Genomic DNA, 6,000 nt, shown 5'->3' on the forward strand with positions numbered 1-6,000 from the left:
ACTCCATCGGAAACGCTATGTTTGCCCAAGTAACGAAGTAATGGGAGCCGTTTGAAATTCAGTGCGCGAGGCAGAAATTGTGCGCTGGAAAGTACTCAATCGAGTATTATCTTGTTCGATCGAGTACATAAACCCTTCGATAGAATGGTGTCTTTTAGATAAGTGTTCAATCGAGTACCTAAAGTCCTCGATCGAGAGGTTCTAGCTTGGATTTGTTCGATCGAGTGATATAAAACTCGATCGAGTAACTAGCTTATATACTCGGAATTTTTATTCCGTGTTAGGTTTATTTTATGTTAATAATCACTTCCCTATATAAAGGAAGTCGGGATTTGGTTAAAAATATCTTATCATACTATTTTACTCTTAAATCTCTGCTGCTTTTCTCTCTTTTGCCGGATTCTAAACTTCTGTAATTCTCTCTTTACTCTCTCTTTCTCTTTGCTCTCTCTTTAATTTACGATGTTTAGTATTTCTTTACCTTTCGCTCTTGCTTTATTTATCATTATGCGTAGCTAATTTTCCCGCTAGGATTTAGGGGATTCAATGAACTGTTGTTAGTTCCTAATTAGGTTTACGGATCTTTTGTTGCTATCATGTCTTTGTTGTTAATCACTGCAATTAACTGTAATTAGCTGCTTAAGTCGACGCATTTAGCTAATTGATTTGGTAAGCCTTGACCTAGACTGGAAGGTTGGAAAGGGTGAGACCCGCAGTGAACATTAGGATGCTTTAGTGAGGGCGGAAGCTAAGCTAATAGTGTTTTAGGGTGAATTGAGACCGGAAGGAGATATTCGCTGCCCCTTAGACTGGTACACGCGACCGAACTGTGACCTTAGCTGCAATTATCTGACATTCATTGATGACCCGACAATCCTAGTTCTCTCTCTTTTATTGTTAATCTCTCTTATTCCTTTCTCTTACTTTAATCTCATTTATTTTAGTTTAAACAACTCAAACCCCCAATTGTGACCGTAGACAGACTAGAATTAACAAGTAGATAGTGATCGCCTCCCTGTGGAGATCGACCCTACTTACCGCTGACTTCTGTTAGTAGTACTTAGGTATTTATTTTTGGTATTTAACGACTGTATCAAATTTTGGCGCCGTTGCCGGGGAGGCAATTATTTTATTTACTTGTTTTATTTTTGTCTTTGTTTTGCCTCAAGGAATTTATTCCTTGAGGCAGTTTTTATCTTATTCCTTTAGTGTTATATTGATAGGTCCCACAAGCCCTACCTGGACAGGATTTTAGGAGAAAGATTATCAAAGGAAAGGCTTAAGTACCTTTGATTTTTCTGCCAAGATGTCCAGCGTCTCCAGAATTATAGCACAATTTGACGCTCAAAATACAAGATCTGACCAGCTGGAGAGTAGACGATCTTGGGGTAGTTCGCCTCAGTTCCATACTGTGGCATAACAGGCGATCTACTGTGAGAGATGTGGTGCTGCGGGGCACACTGCTGTCATTTGTCTAGCGGGGGACGACGAAGTCTATGCATTTAGGCGGCGTAGACAAGCTAGTCAATCTTTTGCTTATGTGCCGCCACATCCGTTGCATCAACGAGGCTATCAAAAGCCTCCATTTGTTTGGCCACCGCCACAACAAACTCCTCCTGATAAGCAGAAAGAAGAGATTGCTGAATTGACATCTTTAGTAAAGGCATTTGCACTACAAATGCAAGAGGTTATGCAATCAAGCTAAAGACGCCATTATCAAGAGACTTGAGGCTCAGTTGGCTCAAGTAATTGCCGAGCAAACTTCTAAGCAACCTGAGATGGTCCATGCTATTCGTACCTGGATTGATACTCACTATGAAGGACCGGTTCTGCCTATTGATGCTGAAAATGATGGCTCTGATGCTGAGGATACCATTGAAGAGGGAGAATACAATGCAGTCTCACCTACCCATGTTCAAACATTTGATCGAGAGACCTACTTTGCTCGATCGAATGAAATTACTGAGGAAGTACTCGATCGAGAGGATTACTGTTCTCGATCGAGCAATGAGGAAAATCAGGTCCTCGATCGAGTGACACAAATTGCTCGATCGAGTACAAATGCTGAAAAAAATACTTCGATCGGGTTACATAAGTGCTCGATTGAGTAATTTTTTTGCTGATAATAATAAATGGTCGTTTAAATTTATTTCAGACGATAATTCTGCAATTAAGGTTAATTCCTTTGTTACTTCTTCTGCAGGTACCGATAGGTTGACGGACCCAGGAGGTGGGCATCATACGTTGACTTTGGAGACTGGAATAGTGTGGATTGATGACACGGGCGGAGGATTGGACGAGGCTAGGCCGTACAATAAAAAAGTGCGTGAGAGAGCCAAAGGTGGAGGCCATTATGCTGCAATAAGTTGCCGTTCTCCCGCTGATGCGATGGTATGGAGGCCTAAGGTCAAGCTGATGGACGCTGAGGGGACCTCATTCAGTCAACAACCTTGTCGTGGGCCATTAATTTCTGTCGGTGGATGATAAGAAGAAGGTCGAGCTGGGACCTGTCTGAAACTAGCGCTACCCGGGAGGCAACCCGGAGTTTAAATTTTTAGTTGTTTTACATTTCAGTTTCGTGTGTGTAATAAATGATTTTTGCAACCATAGACTCTGAACGATCTAGGCTTGGTTTTTGGTCGTATTTGTAGTTGCTATTTGCGTCTTTGCAGGTGTTTCCTTGACGCCTAAGAGTTGCGCATTAAGGAGTTCTCGATCGAGCAATCTTCTCCCGATCGTGTGACTTACTCCCTCGATCGAATATTTTCCATCTTCGATCGAGCATCCACAGACACGACCATTTCGATCGAGCATTTCCCTTTTCTCGATCGAGCGCTTCCACAGCCCATTTCACTCGATCGAGTTATCTACTTTCTCGATCGAGTTGGCTTGCTTTGATTCGCTTCCTGTGACGCTGTTCTAGGGCAATTTAGCGACCTCCCATGTTGCTGGCTGGTTTGGGGAGGTCCCTACTTCGCGTTATCTTGTAAGTTTTCCGCATCTTCACTCTTCTTTTTAGTTTGCATTTCCTTTCCCTATTTTTGGGTACGATAAGGGCATTATACGGTTTTGTTTGGGGAGGTTATGCCTCCATATCTGTGTCTGCATGTTGTTTTTATTGTATTTTTGTTATCACGTTTAATTTCTGTATGCATTGTTGTTCCTTTTTTATAAAATTCAAAAATCTCATAAAAATTAAAGCAATGCGAAAAATTCAAAAAAATCCACGTTTATTTTTGCATATAGGTTGAGTCGGAATGGTGGATTTCCATGATGAAATTGCACTATAATTTGTCCTTTTGCTTAAGCCTTGCATAAACTAATATCTTTTAGCTTTGTCTTCCTGCATATCTACGAGTTAATGTTGAAATTTAGCTGAACAAATAGACTTGAACTGAAATTTTGGTAACCCACTTATAATTTCTAAGTTTTAGAGCCTTATAATTGGTGTCATTTATGACCAATTCATGTAGGAATTGAGAGTAGTATACTCCTTGCATAACATGTTCATTAATTTGCACGTATATGAAATTCAATTGCTTATTGCCTGCATACATTCGGGTTAGTGGTTGGTGTCACATGCAGGGAGGCGCTTACATTTCCCTTTTCTTTAATTTTTACCCATTTAACTCCACATTAGCCAAATTTGCCTCTTTGATCCTTAACTACATCCAAAATTTAGCCTGCCTTGTCAAGCTAGTTTAGTGTATGTTTTTGCGGTATATAATTTATCCTGCCGAGTTTGGTTTGTATTGTTTTTATTTAGAGTTGGTAATTTATGAAGGAGAAAAAGGATGAAAAAAGGAAGTTGAAAAAAAAAAAAAAAGAATTCGAAAAAAAAAGCAGAAAAAGAAAAGAAAAATAGCCGTAAAAAAAGAAAACAGAAAAAGAATGAAAAAATGATGAGAAAAAATAAGATTTGTTTATAGACGGTTTTCGCTCCTATGCCTTATTTATATCTATTGAGGAGTATGTTCGGTTCGGTTTGGTGAGTTTGAATGCCAAATAAGGGCGTTGTGCTTAATTTTGATGGATTAGAAATGGATATGTTCCATTTGGTTCTGTTTAGGTACTAGCTTGGGCGCTTATACCCTCACATTTCCAAAAATGTTTTGCCTTTTCATATCCATTGCCTCACTTTACCATACTTTTGTAAGCCCTCGGCTGTGACATGACCTTGTTTGGTTGGAATGTATGTACGGTAGCTAGAATTGTCTGTCATGTTAGTTGCATGCATGTTTACGTAGGTGAGCGAATTTATTTTCCTTTTTCTCTTACATTAATATGCTTACCCTTTGCTTCATGAGAGAAGAGTGACCCGTGAGAGTCCATTATCAAAGGTCTTGCAAGGTCGACGGTTCAGTTTCGTTATAGACATCTTATAACTCGTTTGCACTTGACTGTTTTGCTATAAGTGTTAGTTTGCTGCATTAAATCGGTTTAAGTGGGCATTTGTAGCGCTCTGAGCTTTCTTTTTCCGTTCCATTAGTTTTGAATATAGTTTTCTTGGGGACAAGAAAAGTTTTGGTTTGGGGAGATTTGATGCGTGCATTTTATATAGGCATTTCTTACTTTGTTTGCGCGCATTTCTATGCATTTTGTGTAGTGTTTAGCTACAAATGTCCCCCGAATAATCTACTTTGGTTTGTCTTGTATTATTTGCATGTATGAACCGGAAAGGAGCGGAATCAAGCCTAAAACATGTCCCTATGCATGCATTTAGGAGATGAGTTGAGTCGGAGCTTGGAGACTGTTATTTTGTGATGCGCAAAGAAGTAAGATAGCCAGGCGAGCAAAGGAAGAGCTTCAAATTATTAGTGCCTATTTTGAAGAGCCATATATCGAGTTCTACAACAGATTTTCAGGTGATTCTAATTGTATATGAAAGCTTGTCTTCTTAGCTTTCCAACGCCGTCGGAAATGCTCTGTTTGCCCAAGTAACAGAGAAATGGCAGCTGTTTGAAGTTCAGTGCGCGAAGCAGGAATTGTGCGCTGGAAAGTACTCGATCGAGTACTACCTTGTTCGATCGAGTACCTAAACCCTTCGATCGAATGGTGTCTTTTAGATAAGTGTTCGATTGAGTACCTAAAGTCCTCGATCGAGAGGTTCTACCTTGGATTTGTTCGATTGAGTGATATAAAGTTGCTCGATCGAGTGACTAACTTATATACTCGGGATTTTTATTCCGTGTTAGGTTTATTTTATGTTAATAATCACTTCCCTATATAAAGCAAGTCGGGATTAGGTTAAAAATATCTTATCATACTATTTTACTCTTTAATCTATGCTGCATTTCTCTCTTTTGCCGGATTCTAAACTTCTGTAATTCTCTCTTTACTCTCTCTTTAATTTGCGATGTTTAGTATTTCTTTACCTTTCGGTCTTGCTTTATTTATCATTATGCGTAGCTAATTTTCCCACTAGGATTTAGGGGATTCAATGAACTGTTGTTAGTTCCTAATTAGGTTTATAGATCTTTTGTTGCTATCATGTCTTTGTTGTTAATCACTGCAATTAACTGTAATTAGCTGCTTGAGTCGATGCATTTAGCTAATTGATTTGGTAAGCCTTGACCTAGACCGGAAGGTTGGAAGGGGTGAGACCCGAAGTGAACATTATGATGCTTTAGTGAGGGCGGAAGCTAAGCTAATAGTGTTTTAGGGTGAACTGAGACCGAAAGAAGATATTCGCTGCCCCTTAGACTGGTACACGCGACCGATCTGTGACCTTAGCTGCAATTATCTGACATTCATTGATGACCCGACAATCCTCGTTCTCTCTCTTTTATTGTTAATCTCTCTTATTCTTTTCTCTTGCTTTAATCTCATTTAGTTTAGTTTAAACAACTCAAACCCCCAATTGTGATGGTAGACAGACTAGAATTAACATGTAGATAGTGACCGCCTCCCTGTGGTAATCGACCCTACTTACCGCTGACTTCTGTTAGTAGTACTTAGGTATTTATTTTTGTTACTTAATGACCGTATCACATAAGGTCC

Source organism: Silene latifolia, chromosome 5 (genome assembly GCF_048544455.1).
Source record: "Silene latifolia isolate original U9 population chromosome 5, ASM4854445v1, whole genome shotgun sequence".
Taxonomy (NCBI): domain Eukaryota; kingdom Viridiplantae; phylum Streptophyta; class Magnoliopsida; order Caryophyllales; family Caryophyllaceae; genus Silene; species Silene latifolia.